This window comes from Mycteria americana, chromosome 14 (genome assembly GCF_035582795.1).
Source record: "Mycteria americana isolate JAX WOST 10 ecotype Jacksonville Zoo and Gardens chromosome 14, USCA_MyAme_1.0, whole genome shotgun sequence".
NCBI classification, from domain to species: Eukaryota; Metazoa; Chordata; class Aves; order Ciconiiformes; family Ciconiidae; genus Mycteria; species Mycteria americana.
The window spans coordinates 12,945,813-12,968,246 of record NC_134378.1 but is presented as its reverse complement, the minus strand read 5'-3'; the positions used below and the strand labels follow the sequence as shown (position 1 = coordinate 12,968,246).

The following is a 22,434-nucleotide window of genomic DNA, read 5'->3' as shown; positions in this document are numbered from 1 at the left end:
CCTCTGGATCTGGAGAAACCCACACAAAAGGACACTATAAAATACACATTTGAATATACACAAGAGAATATAAAATAGAGACTTTGCAGTATCTTTACAAAAATAATCCTTAAGAATTAGGAAGAAAAGGCATTATTTTTACAAGGGGGGTGTTATAATTGATGCCTTCTGCTCTCAGCAATGCCTTAAAAGGTCATTTTGTGGATCCAGGTAATTATTAGGTACTATGATTGAATTACCCCCACGGAATCATTCTCTCGGGCTAAATTCGCTTCTCCAGACACACTGGTATCACTCGGAGATTCTGCTTTTGAACAAAGATGACTTGACCTGCTTTGATCATACATGCTGGGAGACAAGAGGTGGAGAGCTTAACAGAAGGGAATTCTAGAGAATGGAGGAAATCACACAGCCAGCTTTGTCAGACAGCTACAATAGATGCTGCAATTTTGGAAGCAACTGCGGCTTTATTGCTCAGAAGTTGAAGAGCGGGCTTGCAGCCTGGGCTCCCTCCAGCAGCTGCCTCAAGGAGAGCTGGAATTCTGCTGGCAAAACCGCAGCCCAGCAAGCCCAGGGGCTACAGGCTGTGACCGTAATGATGCCGGTACGTTTAGGATGGTGCAACACCTCCAGCAGACCACAGCTGCTTTAGACTGCCATAGTTATGTCCATACAGTTTATAGCATTACAAATAGTGTACTGGTCCACAGCCTACCAGATACGGTTATCCCAAGTACCAAATGAATACCACTTCTAAATCCAGACAAATTCTTCGTTAAGGTAGTAAGTCACACCAGAGAAGATTCTGCTCTGTTATCGTCACAGCCTAAACTAAGAAAGGGCCATGGGAGCTGAAGAACAGTTCATAAAGCTATTATGCACTGGGCTCTGCTGGCACTGAGCATCCCAAACTACAAACAGGCAGGACCTGGCCCATCACTGACCTGAAAGCTGCTCTGCCCAGGACTCCTTCCGTCACTTCCAACCAAACTAGTCCTGACAACACCTTCCTTACCACAGAGCAATTAAAAAAGAAACTCCAAAACCAGCACGCTTCCCTTCATGCTATTATTAATTTAAATAGTCTCACAGATTTGTGTGAGCACTCAAAATTTACACCAAAATAATTTATACGCTCTTACTGGGCTGAACATGCTAAAGAATCAGGCCCCAGCCAATAGACCCCAGTGTCTTGTGGGAGAGGCACCGTCAGACCTTTAAAGTGTCGCAGCACTTGAGGGCGCTGCTGCAATAAATTTAACTCACCCTAAAAACCTCCACTTAGTTTTATTATAAATTAAAGTCTTCTGTTAAAATATCAGTGCCCCATGTTGACACTTATACCATTGCTGTTACACAGTGGCCCTACTATTTTGGTAAACAATGACGAGAAGTTAGGACTAACATTTAACATTCAAGGTTAGCACCAAGTTATCCTTTCAAATACTTGCATGAAGTGATAAAGTGGAAGGACGACAAGAAAACAGTTTAATTCAGAATTATTTTTTTTCTTCAGTATAATCTATTTGCTCTGGGTGAAGTGAGAAGGTGTGAGAAGTCATACCTGTTCATGGAACTAAAAAACCAAATTGGGGGTGAAGATGCAAACACCACTTTCTCTTAAGGGAGATACACAAGTTGCTGTTGTCATTTATGGGCAGACTGACTACACTGTTTTGCTCCGTTTTCCCTGGCCTTTAATAGCATCCTCCCTGCAAAGGCTCTTGGCCCTCACAAATAAACCCACATCCCTCCTGCACCTTCCGCCTGCTCCGTCCTCCACTGCATCCTTCCCACCTTCCTTCTTGCAGGAGCCAGGTCCTGCAGGATGCTGATGTGCAGTTTGGGATGCTCAGCGTCAGATCCAAGATCCACCCATATCAGTGATCATTTTCTTCAGATTCTACCCCAAGTGCACATCTACCTCCAGGTGTTGGGTTGTGGACACCTACGTTCTCCGTGGGTTATGGTAATGTTTCATCTTTTTCCGAGTTCATGTAACTAGTTCCCCATTTTTTTCCTGCTCCAATGTGAAACAAGCTGGAGAAAAAAACAGTCTTTTGACTGAAGTTACAACTTGCCAGCCTGAGAAGACTTTCTGTTCAGAAGTTCTGCCAATGCAACGTTGCATTTGATAACATCTTTTTTAATCACAGGACTTCCGTATTTTGTTGTCTTTCTCAATTTTGAGCAGTATGCTCAATATTTTTCATGGTAGTAGTTCATTAATTACATGGTTGTCTCAAAAAAAAAATATTGGGGGGGAGAAAACTGACAATTTGACATGTGAACTCCTGTTTAATACTGACTGCTTAACAGAGCAAGAGCAAAGGGAAACAGTGAAGACTGAAAAAAGCTTTCACAACTTTTTAAAATATTCCTGCAGCACTGTATTTCCCCATCATTTTATTCAACAGTTGTCTGCGTCCTTAAGAATTTAATATTAAAAACCATCCTTGTCAGTGTTTCAGAAAATGCCTGACCTTAATTTTGAGAAAGCAGAAATATCGTAAAGCAGGTGTGCTTGACAACACACCTAAAGTATACGGACTGTTTTGCCAAAGGTTAGAGACAACTACAGCATCAATCCTATAAAAATACGTTAATGTAAGGACTATTGCTTGTATGTCCAAAATAATCTTCAAGTGTAAAAAGCCAGGGACAAAGTTAATAAAGGGAAAGAAATCAAAGAAAGATGCCGTAAAATCCACATTTGTCAAGAAAAGGTAAGAAAACAAAGAATAGAGCACAAAGTAAATCAGTACTTCATTTGCAAATGAATGGATCTTTTCTTCTGTAGTGTTCTGTGATTACTTAAGGGTAAGAGTTAAGCTTTAAAAATAAGTAATAACAAACAGTGCATGTCCAATTTTAACAGTTCTTCTAGTTGTGACATGATATTGATCTCTGTGTTTATAGCTGGAAACCAGAGGAGCACATTTTACCCTTGAGTTTTGGCTTGCTGATGCCCTCGAGAAGGCTCAGCGCGACTTGAGACGGCGGGCAGACCGACCGCCGAGCTGCTCCCTGGGATCAGTTACCTACCAAGAGATCTCCATCTGGTGGGGGTGGAAATCTTTCAATCTTATATCTTTTCCTGCCAAACCAGCATAGCTGGAATCTCCTGTTAACAGCCAGCATAGCAATTTGCTGAGCTTCAGACTTAGCATTTTACCAAGACATATGAAAACCTCATACATCTGCTAAGTTCAAACCTTCTAGGAACAATTCCAGTAAGATGCTTCTTGTTTCCTGCTCCGTGCAAAAAAAAAAAAAAAAAAAAAACACACCTCATCTATAATTGACCTTGACAGATATTGAGAACATTTGGCACCTATTAAAACCCCTTTAAGTTGAGACCCTCTGAGCTATAAAAAGAAATGTAAATGTGAACTTTATACCACATTTAGTTCACTGGAAACACTACCATGGTAGGTTCAGTCAGTTATTTTCCATTTAAAAGTTATCTTAAAATATGTCCAGAACTAACTTTTTAAAGCAGGAGCCTTCTGTTTCATCCTACACATCTGCTTTTTGCAGACAACCTATTAAAAGAAATACCTGACAAAGCGATCTGTGTAGCATTGTTGTTGTCCATCTGTCCGGTCCACAGATACGCACAGGGGACAGTTGGAGAAATACAAAAATCCACTTAATTAACTTCTGTACTGAGAATTATTCCTACTTAGGACTTACAAGATCATTAGAACCTCTATCAGATCACATCTAGGAAGCAGAGACAAAGCCAAGAACTATCAACAGCGAGAAGCTCCGTCTTGGTTGACACAAGGGCTGCTGTCATTAGAGTCACAACCCACTGAAGTGTCAACAAACAAATCCTTAATCAAAGGACAGGAGGAGAAAATATATTGGAGGTTTTAGAGGTCCAAGAACACCACTCCCACTTGAGAAATGGAAAGGTCCAGCTTGGAAATAGGGCCAGCCAGCATTTGGCTCTCCCTTACTAATTAAAACGGAAGTGTTTGGGTGTTACTTGAGTTAACCCAAGGAAAAGCCCTCTTCCCACAACACTATCCTCGCCGCCACGATCGGCTCCTGCGTGTGAGGGTCTCTCCCAGAACTCACTGTGCTGAGACACTTTCTTTTCCATAAGCATCTGGGGCAGATGTGACATAATCTCTTTCTGGAGGGAATTTGGGGAAGCGCTGGAAAACTGCTGCTTCCCAAGTGACAGAAGCAGGATTTTCTTTATGGACAGTGGGATGCAGGTGGAGGGTAAAGCTAAAAAGTAAATAGAACTCTCATCTAATAATGCAACATGGACAAATTCCTAATGACCAAGACACGCACTCTTCTTGTGGCATCTTCACAGGAGAGCTCAACTGAACCAAGCCGCCCCCACAGACGTAAGCAATTCATGCACTCCCAGCTCTGTTCCCATGGGGAGCTGGCGGGGATCCCTCCCACCCCACAGGCACAGCTTTAGCACTTCGGCTACACAAAAATCCCACTTTCTCTCCTGAAACACAATAGCTCCAACAGCATCTCACAGGCCTGCAGCGTGAAAGGACGAGCCATTTCTGTACTCCAACACAAAACGTGCTCAAACTCCGAGTGCACAAACACAAAGAGCTATTCTTGCTCGGAATCAGGTCTTGCCCGGTGCCTTTTGCTGTCATCACTCTCGAGCTGGAGCACGCTACCCTGTACCAGGCTATTCACTGAAACGTAGCGTGTGAATCACGAACTGGGCAATAGCTGCCCATCCTCGAAAGCACAGACGTTGCGATGCTGTGGGGCAAGGCTTGAAGTTGGTTCAGGGCCTTTCACTTGATGAAATTGTAGAAAACTGGAGCAGTCCTTCTGGTTTTGGCATAAAAAAAGTCCTGCCTAGCAGAGGGAATGCCTGAGTGTACTGGTGGCTCAGGACAGATGTGCCAGGATGGACACAATGCTACAGGAAGCACATGGGACCAAACTGCAAACTCTCCAGCTCAAAAGCAGTAGACAGACCCCGCAATCTTAAAAGACTTAGATACAGCACAGGTTTAAGTTTAACAGTTAGCTATTGACCATGCCAATGATATTAGGTGAATAACCATTCAAAAATCTTAGAATTTCTCTGGAATAAATTAAATCCAACTATTTAGGAACTGATATTCTGAAAACTAAGTAAGAGCTTTCTAGCAGTTAAAATAAAGTTTCACCATCACGTGGATTACCAAATAGCAATTCATTATAACAAAAATCACTCATTTGTATAAAATCATTGTAAATAAAGCTTATTTATTATTATTAATAAAGATTATTTGAAGCCTGGGGGTTAAAAGAAAAAACAAAACCACAAAGTAGCTACATCTAGGCACTGTACTACCAGTGGCACAAGACCAATTCTCACTTTTCTTGTGATCACCAACATTCATGGTTTTTCAGTACGCCAGTCTGATATTATTATTCTCGCCACTCACTCAGGCAAAACCATCTGTATGGAGAACTGTGTCCTTACCCTGGGCGGGGTTCCCATACCCTCCAGGTTCTTTAAGGGGCAGCTTTCCTTGGTGTTAAGCACAGCAATAAAACCCACAGGCCATACGCCTGTCAGGTTACTGAATGCTTTCCATTCTGAACAAACCTCGACGGGTGTCCTCCAACATTTTCCAGGGTCACACAGATGAACTCCTAATTCCCCAGTGAAAGACAATTACCAAGTTAGACCTGTTGCAACTGTTAAAAAATGCAGGGTTTAGGATTATATGGAACTACACAACTTATCTTTGTCAAAGGTGTTTAGGTGTTGTTTTTTTTAAAAAACATAACCAAACAAAACAGAGTTTCTTGCTCTCAGCTTTTTCATTTGGCCCTCATATTTCATCTACCAACTTCCCTGCTATTGCAGGGGGTCAAAGTCTGGTCCCTTGATCACTTCCCCAGCCATTCTCAGAAACTCTTGAGTTTTTGAGGCTTCTTGATTTATTTTTTGTCCATAGGATTTTAAATTTGTAAGAAGGTGCCTGCGATCCTAAGGCTTGTAGTATATCCTGGTGGATTTTTCATGATTTACTGCATTTTCCACACTTGTCTGTGACAAAGGGGAACTCAAGCGAATGCTCCTGAGAGTCCACTCACATCTTGCTAAAGCAGCCACCACCAAGCAGTTTGCTTGCTAGTCCGCAGCATGGCTGGTTTAGATAAAAAAAGTCCTCTTCACCCTCCAAGGAAGTTTCAAGTGAATCAATAACTCTGTTGGACTCGGAAGCAAGTTGTCCAAATTCAAACTGCATTCTCAAATGATTATTTTAAAATGACAGAAAATTAACCAGTCTGAGGTGTAGTATCTCTGGTGGCAGAGAACTGGGCTTTCCACTCTTGATGCGGAGAAATATTTCAATTGTTTCAAGACACATTTGCCATAGTTTAACCCTTACATTAATACATAAGCCTGCATGAAAATTCTGTTCTGTGAGAAAAATATACCAGAGAATATTCATATTTTCAATCTGATTCTAAAGATGCAGCTTCAAAATGCAAATGCAGTACGTCAGCAAACTTCTTTTGACTGTGCAAATAAATTTAAAAAAAATTGTTTCTGGAAGCCCAGCAAAAGTTGGGCTTGAAATCTCTCAGTGGAATTACATTTTCATTCAAGCAATACCACATAGTTTGGAAGCCACAGAAAATATCTATTAAGACAGTTGCTAATTTAGAGAAAAAATGACCCCATCTGGAACAGCATCTGCAGTGCTGTTCATTGCACCACAAGAAAAATATTATTGTACTGCAGTGTGTGAAGCTTTGTAACAAAGATGACGCCAGGTCAAAAGAATCTAACTTACAAAGAAAGACTGAGGTTAAGGTCTTGCTTTTACTGTAAAAGATTAAGTCCAAAAGGAAGTTTAACACGATGGAAGAGCTGGAAAAAAGATGAACTGGACAGACAGCTAACAAACTTTTTTCCCTTGTGAAAAATAAAGGCTTCCAACTCCAGGAGGATGTCTTCCAATAACGCAAATTGAGCTAAATAAATTAAGAGACCTTCGGAAGCATTATTTTGAACTTAAAGAAATATAAGCATAGCGAGAGCATTATCAGAGCAGATTGCTTAAGTAAGGCTTAAGTAAATGCAGAGACCCCCAAAGAGAACCTAGGGGAAACTACATCCCCAAGTTAGAAACTTCAGTGCCTTAACAACGGAGAGGATGTCAGGTATTTATGAACAACAGCTCCAAGTCAGGGTGAGTAAGGGCATACCAAAACTACCTGATGGGAAACAGGTAACAAAGGGGGTTTGGCATTAGGCACTTGCCTGTGCAGTGTTGAGTCTTGGTCAGCCCTCGGCATGTGTGGTAGAAGACACAGTTACCAAGAAAACTTCATGGAAGCAAGAGAGGTACCAATGAATTCAGCAATCTCCATCATTAGGAAACAGCTGAGTGAGATGCAGAGGACCTGAAGTCCTGTAGTGTAAGGCATCAGAAAGGAAATTAGGCACTTATCCCCTTTAGCTGAGTTAGATCTGAAATAAGACAACGATAGAAAGGACAACAGAAAACCCAGCAGTGACAAGAAGTTCACGAGGTGCCGGTTGTACTGATGACAGCAGGAGGGAAGGGAGCAGGCTCTGAACGAAGCGGCTGTAAGATGAACTGAGAGTCCGGAGAGAAGCAGCTGTAGAAAAAGAGGTTCTGATAGGGCATTTGTTAAAATAAAAGTGAGATGAGTTTTTGGAAAGCATCCTGTCAGTGGTAAGGGTTCAGAAATGCCAACGTATTTTTCTGAAGCAGATCTGACATACTGCAGCTGTGGAAAGCATGCTAGGGAATGGAGCAGCAGGCAAACCAACAGGGACAACAAGGTGGAGTAGACAAGACAGAGACCAACTAGTCACGGACAACACCCACGGAGATCAGCAGTGGTTCAGGGGAGATCACCCTTCTCACGGGACCACAAGCTGCAGACCACAGATAACTCGAGCCCCGTGTTTCTAATGGCATGCTGAGCGCACGCCGAGGAGCAAGCTGGTGACCACCCCAGGTAACAGCCCCAGGGAGGAGAACCTGGGGGAAGCAGCAGCTGTCAAGGGTGGTGAGAGCAGACGCAGCTTCCTCCTCTCTTCTCTCCAGTACAATACTCTGCTCACTTCATTCATCCAGCCTGTAACCTGTGAATGGGGACATGGAGTTCAGCATCCGTGGCTTATGGGTGGATGCTCCAGCTGACGATGCTTAAAGGTTTTATTAAGGACCAACTAAATAGCCTTTAACAAAGACCTGGTAAAAACTGACAGAAACTGTTCCTGTTGGAACAGTGTTGAATTTTCTAATGTTGCACATGTAAAAACCTTAATTATAGTTTGGTATTAAAGTTGGCATAAGGATAAAGCCCTCCATTCATATATGGCTTGCTCATATCTCCTGCATTCCTCCACAGCCAAAGAAACACGTGACAATACGCTGTCACATATGCACGTGGATCGGCCAGGCATCAGCTAAGAAACAAACACACATCACACACGATACACTGCACCTCTGCCTCCGAAAGCCAGGCCATTCGCACCTAAACCCACAAGCAAATTTCTCCTCAACTGCAGCATCGTTAGCCATAGAAATCTCTCAATAAGTCATCCTCTAAAGGAACTACAAATGAATACTGCCCATCCTCAAGCACTAGTAGCAGGGTAGTGCCATGGTGCAACAGAGATGTACTGGATTGCCCAAGGAGATGACTGCAGCTCCCCACGCCACCTCTCTGGCTCTTGGCTAATGCGGTCTGCTGTCACCAGGTTGACTGCGATTTCCCAAATTCTCAATTACAATTCCAGATGAAATTAATCCAGTGGTATTCCTAAGAAAGAGGTGATCTGTACCCAGTGACACTAGTGGGAAATGAAGCTACTAAGCATTCAAATACCACACCAAGCCTGTTGTTGAATAATCCAGATTTCAGCCGAATCAAACAGCATGCAGTTATACAGAACTACAAACATCTGTTTTCAAGGTGTCCAGATCATTAGCAGCTAATTCTACATCTCTGTTACATTCCCTGCCATATGCTGGGGGATAATCTCAGCAAGCAACAGGGGTTTTAACCTCAAATCCTAACAAATCTGCTCTGCAAGGCTTCATGGTTTTTCTTATGTCACTTATTAGATAATATCTCTCAGCTGCTCCTCTCTGCTCTTTCCATGCCTCGCATCTATTCTTTCACAGCACCCAAAGGCTCCTGCAACCTGCCTAGTAACAACTGACAATTTCTTCATGCCATCCTAGAAAAAATTCCCTCCCTTGCCAAGGGTAAATACAAAATTTACCTCTGGATAAACTCAGACTCAGGCCATCCCCTCCCCAGCTAGCGCTGCAACCTGCAAGAGGTCTAAGGCAGGACAGTCACACGCACTGGGCAGGGCTCTGAAAGATTTTACCCTTCGTTGGTGGGAGCAGCCTTCTGCTCTCATTCGAGCTCCTGGTTAGGGCTATGCGTCTCTGCATGTAGCAAACAGCACATAAAGAACAAAGGGAGAAGATCTGGTTTTATAAGCAACTTCATTAACTGAAAATCAGAGACCTTTTGGGCACTTTGCTTGGCAAAATCAAGGTGCCTACACCGAAAGCTGTGATGGCACTTTTGTGGCCATAACAAACGTGTATATAAACAGAATTTGATCTTTGGCGTTAAGCAACAATAACAACAAAACTGGAGGCGACTGCAGTACTGACAAAAGATGAGAGACGGACTGCTCTGGAGCCTGAACTGACTCCCTTCTCCAGGACATAAGCAGAGGCATCATGAATCTGTCACATTCCCCAACCTGGTGGCATCCCTTCTCTGCACAAGGGGGTACAAAATCTCACTCAAGCTTTGGCCCCTTTGTTCCCTAGCAAGGTGTTATCTGTGCTGGGCTTTCTGACAGACCTACCAGTTGCTTCAGCCCCAGGGGCATCTCCTGAATGCCGGCTGGGAAGAGCAGCAGCTGTCAGCAAGAGCTGCTGGTGTTTCCACCCCACACGCCCCGTCCTCCAGAGGAACGATGGCAGCAGACTTGAAACGATCTTGAATGAACTGTGGCAGACCAGGCTCAGGGTGGGGAGAGCGGTGAGGATTTAGCGGTCCTGTCTCCTGCCAGCCCTCAAAGAAGCAAGCAGGGCGATGAGAAGTCCCTGCAATCCCATAGCTTCCACCGAAGCCATGAGTGGTGCTTCTGCTGGCAAGGAGGGATATGCAGCTGGGATATTTTTATCTCCTCTGCATTCGCATCCCTGTCAATCCAAAACAAACTTCAACTAGTCAGAGGTGGGAAAGATGGTTCACGATGAGAAAAGGATTCCCTGGCTCGATTTGCGTGCCACCGCTGGATATGTGGATACGTGCCACTGCGGTGGCACAGCTGCATCAGTCCGGCTTCCCAGCTTCCAGTAACCTTTCCAGACTAAAATAGCAGACCTACTGCTTGATTTTTAGCAGCTAAAGAGCAGCAGTAAACCACATAAGTATTATGTAAAATGATCTTTTTCTAAGTATATGTTTATTGTGCACAGAAGAAGTGGATTTAATTACAAACAACTGGAAGTTTTTAACAGTCTGGATTGCCCCCTACTCCCTTTCTAAAAACTAAGGTTTGGCAGCAGCTTTTGGGTTTCATTGCAAGTCTTCTAAGTATTTCCTTGGAAAGACTTTACACTTGGTCCCAGGCAAGAAGTCAAAATCAACATTTAAAAAGCATGCCCTGCATAATTTCCAGGATTCAGCAGCATTAAGGTATACTTATGGAGGCCAGGAGGAGAACTGCTTTTTGTGCTTTTTGACTTCGTGCATAAAGCTGGTCTTCAGACAAGGAAGTTTATATTCCAAATAATATTTTTAACTACATGCGGTCAAGTACATAACTTATCAGGCCTTTCCTCATCCCCCTCCCAAAATAAGCCTGAATGGTAAATATCTTTGCAGTATTTAGTTTTTGCTTAGACCTCTACTAGGAGCAACAGATTCTCAAACCTAACACTGAATTATTCGATGGCAGAAAAAGTTTCAAATAACATTTTCTTGAACTCCTTTATACAGTGAAACTACAATTTGGGCCCGATAGCGATACCTAGGCTAAATTGGCTGGTTCTGCACTGAAGTGCATTAAGCAGGATTTCATGGTGTGTCACCGTGCCTTGCCCGGGGACAGAGTGCTGTCCCCTTGCCGACGGGACGGCAGCGCACAGGTGACTCACTGTTCCCGTGGGCTCCGAGAGGGGACGGCTGACACTGCCCTCGCTCGTGTGAATAATCCCATTGACATCGCCGGGACTGCGATGGAGTCTGCAAGACTGAAACTCCTGGTTTGATCCAAAGGCCAAGAATGAAATTGCACCCGTTTCATCTATTTGCTAATCAAACAGGCCTGTGCAAATTGCTTCTGACTGTCCAAAAGCAACGCACGTGGCACTTTTGGATATGCATGTTTAAGGACTATGCACTAAAATTTTATCTCAATTTTTGTTTTGGGGAAAAACAGACAAGGAGGAGTATTTTCCAAGGAGGAGTAAGTGTTTTTAAAAACAAATACATACTCTTCTGAAATGTCTGCAAATCAAGTCCTGCATCACTCACCACTTAAAACCATGAAATGGTACAGATAAGAGATTAAACTTCACAGAAGCTGAGAAAAATGCGAGCACAGGTAGTGTTAAGGAATCAGGCTTAGAGGAGAAAATATCTTTCAGCTTTTACAGTCTAAAAGGTATTTGTTATATGTTTTTAATCACCAGAGAAAAATCGGGTCTATCAAATTGTGAATTTCCTGTGTGGAGATAAGGCATGGAAAGCATCAAGAGAGTATTTTATGCAGTATTTTTCTTCCAGACAGTATGTAGACAGTTTTAACTGGTATTTATAAAAAACAAAATCTGAATGCAGATTTTCAGCTCACAATAGCATGCCCTTCTCCTCAGTGTCTCCGTTTCCTCCCCTTGTAAAGTCCCAGTCCCACAAATCCCCCAGTGCTCCAGAAAACCTCCCGGCTCACCAGCAATCCTGAGATTTCAGCATAGAAAACAACCAGGAAAAATGCAAAACCAAACAAATACAGCCCACATACTAAAAATTTTGTCAGTAGGGGGTGGGGAGGGGAAGAGGAAGAGGTTGTGGTGTAACGCGTGATGAGAGCGTCACTGAGAAAGAGAAAGACAAACCCTATGAAGTGTGGGGGTTTTTTTCCCCTCATTTCTGCAGCAGCATCTCTCCATCGGAGCTGCTGATCAGGCACAGCCCGAGCTCCGTGCCCTGCGCGCCCGGGGGGACCGGAGCCGCTCTCCGGGCCCTGCCACGGGGCAGTCACGCTCTGTAATAGCTCGGGGATAGACAAGCAAGACAGCTGCTGGTTTCCACTATGGGCATTCTGTGCTCCAGGCTACGTGGACTCAAACCTGTTTGTTACCTCCGCCAAGAAGCCAGCAGAGCTCATGAACTCTGAGAAAGTAAGTGACGGGATTGCACAGTTGTCAGTGTCCCAGTCAAACTGCCATAAGCAAAATTAGAGAGTCAGAAAGGACTAACATAAAGCGGTCGCCTTGCTTCGATGCCCGACACTTGTCTCCTAAAGTGCAAGGCAATATTAGAAGCTCAAAGTAACACTAAGCATATCTTCTTTGGAGATGACAACTGTGCTCTCTGAATGGTTCCCAAGCGAGTACACGTACCACAGGCGTCGGTTAGGGCACTCACCCGTACACTGAAATTAAATCTATAGCTACTCCTCACTTACTCAGCTGACGGGTGTGAGCCTAGTTTTTGCACTGCCCCATGGCTCCTTTCGTCATGCAAAGGAAGATGGAGGTGAAGATGGAGCCCTTTCAGTCTCAACAGGGATGAAGAACACAGCCTGATCCCTGGGGCACTCTGCTATTTTTACTTTGACAAAAAGAGAAAGGACACTTAGAGTAACAGTAAAAACATCGTTCTGAGCTTATTTTGATTTGCAATGATGAGAAAACAGAGCTGGGCTCTCCACAAACATGTGCCAACTAGTCCATGATTAAAAGCTTTAAAACTGTCTTATAAACAGTAGAGCTGGAGCCTGGAGAACCCCTTCCACCAGGCTTTGGTTCCTGCACATGTTGGCACACAACACGCATTCATCAGTAGCAAGACCATGATCAGAATTGTTTCAGTATATCGGGGAAATCTAAAAATCTCTGCAACATGACAGGAACAATTTATAGTTCAGGCTCATGTTTCTGGCTACCCCGGCTACCCCCTAACCAGTGCTGAACGGCCCCAGGGAGCAGCGCACATGCACTGCGCCTTACAAGCTCCTCTGCAATGCAACCTGCTCTTCAGCGGTCAATAACAGCACTTGGTCGAGGTACCACTGAATTCCAAAATCCAATGAATGTTCCCAAAAATGCGAGCCTTAGATTTTTAAAAGCAACTTATTTGGGGTTAGTGTTCCTATAATTTAAGGCAGAGGAAGCCTGTGGTAGGCACAGATGTGAGAACTGCTAGGGACGCAGGGGTGGGATGGCAGCACTGCGCAGGACAGCCCAGGGCCGGAGGATCCAGCGCGAGCTCAGAAAGCTCTCCCATCACGTCTGAAATTAGCCTCCAAAATGAAAGCCTCTTCCATGAAAAGCCATATAAAAACACTTTTCCAGTCACACTGGCAGAATTCCACCTTATGCATAAATCACGTTTGGTTGACGGGGGAAGCTGCAGGGGACATTTCCCCGAGCAGCTCCCACAGCTCGTTTCCACTGGGGCTGTGATAAATGCCATCCCTGCGCAGGGCACACACATGGGATGGGTGAGGGGTTGGGCCCTCCGTTCATTTGTTTTTCCACTGAACCCGATATACTTCCTTGAGGTCAAAGTCACGAAGTCGCGGCAGCATTGCTATGCACAAACAAACCTGTGTGAAGCTGCGCTGGGCTAGAAGCGTGTGGGTTTGGTTTCTGAAAACAGCACTGAATACACTGACAGCCTGGTGCCAAGCTAGGCGAAGGAATAGTCCTTCAGTTGGAGGAACCTCCCCCTAATTCTTCCTCCAATTTGAATCAGAATTTATCTGGGTTTTCCCAGGAATTTCAGCATTCCCCCCCTCCTCCAACACACTGCAGTGGAGACTACAGTGGCTAAACAGAGCAAGACTGTAGATTGTAAAACTGCATCTTACTCCTTGTTAGGAACCGACCCATCCTCCTCAGCATTCACTTCCTTCAGTGGGCAAAATAAATAGTAGTGACTTCCTGACATCTGTTTAACACCCTCTGCCTCCCCACGTTCCTCAATGCAGAGAATATTAATCTTTTTTTTTCCTTTTAGTGACATGCAAATCTTATAAAACACTGCTCAGAGACAGATACCGTGGATTTTCTTTGCAGAGGGAACACATTAGAGGAAGTAAAGAAAACTTTAGCTGAGCTATTTATAAAGCATACAGTGGCTCGTTCCTCAAATGCTTCATTGACCAGGGGAACAATGAGAATAAGTCATGGAGTTCAAATTCCCTCCTTGAGACACATCCTTCAGGTCCAAATATCTGAAGTATTATGGATTTATATGCCTGGTAACCAGTCTTTCTTATGACAAGTATCTGAGTTGTCCTCACTCCAAGGAATTGCCAAGCTTTTTTTTCCTTGCCTTTTCTAAATTATAGCAATTAGAAGGAAATTCAGTGAAATCATGCATATTTGTGAGTGAGTACACTCCCAAATTTAAGGGAGCCAGGGAAGAACTGTATGTAATTAGAACTAACTGTGTTTTTCAAGGTTTTTCCTCAATGAACATGAGTACACCTTATGGAGATGTGTGGGTATCCATACCACACAAAATGGTCATACAGCCACTATCCACACTTCTGTTGGGATGACTATTAATCCCTTTTTTCTGACACTACAGGTTCTGATCAAGCTAGGATTGCTGGCTAACACACTTTTCAGCATCTTGCTAGATGCCTGCGCACAAGTGGAGCTCCAGAAGCCGAGGTACTGTCTGCATGAGGCTGTTCAAGGGCAGACAGCACTGGAAAGGCACCAAAATTTTGTGCAAAGGTGGCCCACATTTCCATGTAAGCAGCTCACCTAGGCATAGTGCAACGGGGATTAGCTCATGCAAATACCATGAAGCCCACCCTTTAGATTGAAATGCTATAACCAGGATGGGTGTGCAAGTGTCTCTCTTGTATTTAAGGGCCAACCCTGCTGAACAGTATGTTGAAGTGATTAGTTATTCAGGAGGAATACTCAAAGGGCCTAAGCCCTTCCCCTGCAAAGGGTAAAAATATTTAGTGATTTCTGGAAAAGTCTCTTAAGCTTACAGGAGAGGCCAAAGGAGAACATGAACAAACCACCAGCTAGTACAAATGCTTTCAGAAATAACACTTGAAAGTGTTAAAAATTGAAACATCAGCCATGTAGTTTCAGCAGTGTTACTGGCAGACTAACAGGCTAACATACACACAAGCCCTTCTAGTTTTGCATGGAAATTTTTGCAGGAATAATGACATGCATGACCATGAAGGTGTAGTGTATATTTGGAGTCAAGGTGCGACGGCGTTCTACATGTCTCTTCTGAGTCTCTCCCACCCCTCCTTCCCAAGGAAGCTATATGAAGAACAAGGGCTAATAGGGAATTACTAGATTCTTCTAATAGAAAAAAAAAATGGGTAGACATCAGGTATGAAAGCCAGAGAGGTCATAGCTGGAGGCTACTTCCCTGACCCTGACTGCAGGGTTTTCACCCAGCCCAAGGAAGGAAAACAGAATTTCTCTATAGTCCAGATATTCTACCTTCAGGCACCTGCCAGTCCTGCCTGAGCTGCCTCAGACACCTCTTTAAGGCAGCATACAGTAACACAAACACAGTTCCAACATGTACATTGGAGATAAATGCTGAGAAACATGACAGAATTTGAACCACATTTTTGTAGGCAGCTCCAAAAACTTCACAAGTGCCTCATGAATCAGACAGGAAGAGTTTGCTTGTACTTTATTACAGCAGTAAAGTTTGAACTATAAATAACATTAAGGCACTTGGTCTCCTCTCTCTTCTGTTCCTGTTCTTTTTTTTAATTTTATTTATTTCCAAAGTATTTTTCTTTTAAGAAGCACCAGGTCAGGTTCAGCCCTCCTGTCTCTCTCCTTTCTTCACTGCTGGTCCTTTCCATCAGCTATTCCCAACCATGACAATGCCAGGTCTAGAGAAACCCTTGCACAGGAGACAGTTCAATTCAAGATGTCCCAGTGCAGAAAGGAGCCGACAGTTGCACAGAAGCAATCAAGACAATTTTTCTGCTCTGGAAACAGATGATGCTGACTGAGCAACGGGATGACAAGCTTCTGCCATCCCTGTTGCACCTAAACCAGCAGCAGTTTGAGCCTACGATGCCAGCCACTAGTTAAAAATATAACAGCACAGGTGAGACCTCAGTGTCACCATTTAATAATTGATATTGTGCTCAGCAGGTAACCTCTTTGTAACTATAAACAGAGGCTATAGATAGATATTTCCACAACTTTGCATTTCTCTTTCAATTCAGGCCACCCATTCACCCCCAAAAACCGTCTTCCCCGACCTCTTCCCACTCCCAAAGAAAAACTTCATAGGACTCAGCTGCCTTAATAACAAACTCCTGACTCCAGTCAACTTGCATGCTAGGTGAGTCTTAACTTCTTTCAGGCAAGAAATGTGGTGGTTTCACTCACTACTTGTGATGCCAGTAGGTGCAACAGCCATCCTTTCTACAGGTGGAAAGGAAAAGCTGCTACCTTCCTTCAGAATAACAGAGATGGAACAAACAGCTAAAGCAATAGTCAAAAAGAGAGCACCCGCTGGTGATAATTCTGAAATCAGGTCCATGGCTACACATGAATGCAGCCTCTGTATAGTGATGATGGTCTTTATCCCACCAGGCATTCAATGAGTAAAAATACAGATTACCACTAACACAGAGATTGCATATATGCTGGGGAAGGGGAGAGATGATGTACATTTATGCTGCTGTGAGACTGCACAGCCATGGTTGGTCCTAGGGATCAGGGGGTCCCCCAGAATCCTCACCCCCTTCCCACAAAAATCCATGCTTACACATGCACAGAGCATCCCTTCAACATTAGCTGTAACTGTGAAAGTAATTATTTTGGATCTCTCTACAGAGAGCATCATCCTAGCTTCAATACAGTATGCCATCCATTAGCAGCCCTTCATCGTAACACTTTTATAGCAGTGCTGCTGTAGGTTTCCTGACACCTTTCATTGCCAGGCCCTGTTTGAAGCAGCTCAAACTTTGCCAAACTTCAAATATGCTGGCTGAACCTCTCCATGCCATGTGTCTGCCTGAGGCTAATGATTTTTTTATTTATGTGGAGGTGGTACAAGGAAAAAGTCAAGGTCAGGAGCTCTCGAGGAAAAAAAAACAACAAACGAAACCCAAAACAAAGAAAAAAGCAGGGAATGACAAGTAGCTTGCCTGTCTCCTTTCTATGAAATTTTAAAATGGGAGCAGGAGAGAAACTACTTTAAGTGATCTAAAGCACAGAGGTGCCAGTGCTGAAGACACTACATTGCTCTGAGTTGCAGCAAACGTTCGCCAAATCACACCACAGGTCCTGGAGCCAACGTTGCTTGCATACTGGGTAAAGCCTTATTAAAGTTTGCAAAGCTTTCCAGGTATTTTTGTTTGGAGTGAACATGCTCCAGACCCAGAAGATCTCTCTTTACCAACTGAACAGGCAGCACTCTATGCCACAGAGCACATTTTGTATACAGCAGTGGGAACCGAGTAGGACTCCTCATCTTGCAGAGGCTCTTCATCGTAAAGGAAGACCCATAATTAGCATACCACCTCCTGGTGTCCACAGGAGGATCGTCATGTCTGCACTGGAAAGTACTGGGCAGATGGAAACCACAGAGATTCCCATGTCCAAGTGTTCTTGTAGTATCTGGTAATTACTGGGAACCCTATTGGAAAAATATTGTAATTCCTTCACCACTAATGACAGTCCATTTGGAGAACAACCCCGTACCGCTGCCCTGCGAGCTGCTGTCGCAGTGCGCAGGGGCAGGTTGTTCAGCAGAGCAGCCCATTACAAGATACTCGCATCGCAAGCATCCCCTAGGATTGAACACAGGATTTTGGGGTTTTCCTATTCCTGCTTTTCTTAAAGGGGAAATTAAATACCAACTTGGTATAAGACACTTAGTTTCTAAAATCCTGTTCTCAAGAATTAGGAAGTCCCAGAATAAAGGTTCCCTCGACACTTTTAGTCTATTCTGTTCTGTACGTCTTTTACGCAATCCTTCTAATAAGGACCATATGCTTTTTTGCGGGGCTTATGCCCCCTCTAGCTCACAATACATGGGACACAAGAAACAAATCGGTTGTAAGTGAATGGAACTATTGTCAACAAGGACAAGCTCCTATGAGATGGAATTTGGTCAAGTGCTTGAACACACGCCTATCTTTATAACTCAGTGTCTTCCCTTCCCCACCTGCCCGATGCTCGAGAGAAGCAGTGTCAGGATAAGCACCTCTCTGTAAGCAAGCAAGATAGGAAATCACAACAAGAGAAAGGATATCTTGTGGGATTAAATTCTGCCCTAGAGAACCAGACCAGCTTCATTCTGTTGCAGAGCTACCATGGTCAATCGAGGAGCACGCAGCTTCCGTAGCGGGCGCCCATCTGAGCTTCTCGCTCCCTGGACTGCACTTAAGAGCATCTAAAGCTCACCTTGCAAAAGGGCTGAGTGTTCACAGCCGTGAGGTCCATGCTCGAAACACATAAAGTGTTATTAAAAAAAGCTGAGTACTACGGAGAAAAATTAGAGTTAGGCAAAGACTGGGCATTTCAAATCAGTGGTAGCTTTGGACAATTTTAGCTTTAGTCTTTTGAGGCATTTCCCTCTCCAGCATCCACAAAAGAAGGAGAACGATGCCACCTCATTTCACAGCAGTGCCGTGCACTGACATTTATGAAGCATTCAGCCCCTGCAGTGATCAGTACTACAGAAAAGCCCACGAGGAGTTCAACAGTTCTTTATTCAGCACAGGGTATGGCTGCTGTGTCGTAAATAGGGCACAGGGTGACACATTGTATGAGGAGGATAAGAATATTGAATAGCTGCTCATTCACTGCACAACATCCATCTTGTGCCCTGAATGAAGTACAAGCCATGTGGAAAAAAAACACAATGTAAACCATACAAGACAGTCTTTAATTATATGGTATGGAGGGGCTTACCATGCAGCATACACACAGAGAGGGTGACTGTGGTTAGTCTTCACACTGATATTTCCTAGCTTTTTAAAGTATGTTTTTCTTCCTGTATAATATATTCCCCCTATAAAAACTTCAAATTTGCATGCCCTATATTCATATTTGTACCAATATAAATATTACTGTTAGAAATATTTTTACTTAAGCACTGATGTAGGTAAGATTCAGAATGGCCATTATTTAATATATTGTAGTTTAATATAAATACCTAAGATGACAAGTGCATATATCTGTATTGGTATATTGATATCCATGTTTCCTTTTCAACATGGGAATAAGCTACAAGTACTTTTTACATGGGTAAGAGGTCAGCCTGAGAGAGTGAAAAAACTAAGTACACAAAGATTGGCAAAGCACCGAGAGGAGATCAGCCCAAGTTCAGTCTCCTACAGCAAACCAGATCACAGAAGAGGACTAAGACCATGGTAAAGCAATACATACACCAGGAGAGCTGAGCAACAGTTTTGGACAGAGTGGGTTTTTGTTGGAAAATACTAACTGATGAAAAGCATTAAAACCCCTCAGACAATTCTTTGTTTTCATATAATAATAATAATAATTCATCTAATAATTCATCTAATAAATAATAGTAAGATAAAAAACACAATTTAAGTTGAATTATACTTTAAAGTGTTAAAAAAAAAAGATGGAGGAAGACCCACATTACTGTCACCAATGAGAAAGCACACACGGAGTGGAATCATTTTATGGCAAAGTTTAAAATCCTTTCCCCCATAAGCACACACTTTCAATTTTAGAGCTAGGATTGTTCTCAAACAAAAAACCCCCATGCACTGAAAATCACCCTCCAATACCCAGTAGTAACCCTGAACTCACACTATGTTGCCAACATAACAATGATTGTAATCTAGAAGTTGTGACTTGTACAGTACACTAAACAAAATCCAGTGAGATTACCCCTGATTGTGCATTTTCCTTTCACAAAAACAAAGCAAAAAACTACTCTCCTGCAAGTACAAAGTCAGATTATTGCTTTAAAAATAGAGCTGATGAAAGATCTTTGCTCTACTGAAATTAAGAGAAGTTTCAGGAATCGGGAATTTACCTTATACATCTGTGGTGATGAAAAAGGACTGAAAAAATGATGAAAAAGACCCAAAATCAAGTAACAGGACATACAGATATCCACTGAGCAACTACCTCTGTGCACTGCACATCCCTGAGCACTCTGATAAAGTGAGGAACTTCTCCTTCCAAAAAAGGAACTGCAACATGGGAACGTAAGTATCAGTTGTGCTAAAGAGCACTCATCTGAGTAATGCTGTGAGTAACAGACCAGAGCTTACAGCTGTAAGGTATGTCATATACACTACATCAACAGCCATGCAGGCACAGACACCGGCGACTTTGTGCACTCCCGTATTCTGTACAGCTGAGCACGCAACAGGAGGAAACACTCTAAATTTGCAGTGCAACTTTTCAGCCCTTGAAAGTATACAAGCTAATGCAGCTGTATGTTAAAAATAATTTAGACTTGGGGACAGACCAGACCTGAAGCATAAGTGCAGCTTTCATTTAAACTCTGTTACTCTCAAAGAAAGAGCAGCCACCTGTGGTGTCCTTTGCCGTCCACATCAGCGATACGCTCCTGCAGGAGCACATCAGCCTAAAAAGTTGGGAGCACAAGTAAGAAACCATTCAAAAATGGCTTTTGCCATTGAGCCTTCAACCCCAAGCAAGGAGACATCCCTGGCTCTGCACTTCTTCAGTCTTTTTTTTTTTCCCCACCCTAACTCCATTCCTTGGAAGAAGACTCAGTTGTAGCTTTAAATCCCAGCTAGCTGCTCCCGCCCCCCTCATTCAATTTTACCGTGCTGCACAATTTGCATGTGCAATCCGTAAGCATCTAAGCCTCAGCACAGAGATGCTCGGCTGTGGCAGCAATACTTTATAGTACATAAAGTATAACCAAGTATACCCCAAACTTCTTATTCCAGCTTAGAAATAGAAAATACACAAAGTAACAGCGAGAGCGGGATGCAGGGGAGAAGCAGCAGGGGAAGGAAGCTAACTGGAAGACTGACAGTCCCTCTGCAAGGAGCAGGGAAATTGGTCTCTTAGGCATCCCAAGATTTACAAGAGCGCCAAAAAGTGACTTCCTGCTATTCAAGTCCAGGCTGAAATATAATAAACGACTGCCAGCATAACACTGACTCATATCCATCAGATTTATAAATCAGTACTTCGACAAAGAATGCTCTCTCTGTTGGCTTCACCATAGATAATTTTAAACTGCTAAGATACATTGTTTAACCCACTCAATGTTTAATATCATTTCTGCAAAAACCGGTTCTGTGGCACAACATGTTAGAAGCAATATTAAAAACCAGGCAACTGAAATATTGCCTACTGCAAATACAGAAGCCTATCAGATAGCCTTTATGACTTAAAGGCTTGCAGATTAACATCAAAATTAGCCCTACTCTTTTTTTTCCCCCTAATTATTTAATCTACAAAGAAAAACCCATTCTCACAGCTCCTTCTTCAAGCACTTGTTCACTACAGAACAAACTCGAAATACATTAAAAAAAACACCAAACCATAAAATACCTACAGCGTAGCCTGTGCTTGAAAGAAAAGCCACATTGGTTAGAGGTGTGATTTCTTACCAATACAGCACACAAGCTTTAGTCTTCACACAAGTGTTGCTCACGCCCCTTCTCATAAGAAGAAAGTACACCTTTATGAACACACATCAGTATAGCTATAACCACATCAAAAGAGGCTGTGCTTCTAGAATAAAAACTTTTACCACTAAGACTCAGAAAACTATGTCCGACATTGTTTTCTAAAGCTCCTTAAAATTCAGCTCCTCTATTACAGGCTACAAACGCATACCGAAAAGATCAGGGCCAAATCTTCCCTTTACCACATGCGGTACCATGCATGCCTCAGGGGGTAGGAGGCTCTTAAGTTACTTGCAGACATTTGAAAATATTCTCTATTATTCCAAGATGTTCAGAGTTTAGCAATCCACTTGTGCAGGATAATCTGTGCTCCACCTGCAGCGTGCTGGGGGAAGGGGGAGTAGAAACATTTCCAGACCCCTTTGACTTACCTGAGGGCCAATACATGACTTTCCATGACCGTTTGTGCTGGGGTCACGTACCAGACAAGCTCAGACACCACACAACAAAAGTGGGTGAGGAGAAGGTGCTTTTCCATTGGGCTTCCCCCAGAACGGGAGCCCAGTGCCGGA

General features: G+C 43.3%; 1 protein-coding gene across 1 annotated transcript in view; it reads right to left on the bottom strand.

Annotated features, from left to right (window-relative positions):
• GNAS (GNAS complex locus) overlaps window positions 1–22,434 on the bottom strand; it is a 162,365-nt gene that overhangs the window by 138,809 nt on the left and 1,122 nt on the right. The gene's annotated exons all lie outside the window — the stretch shown is intronic.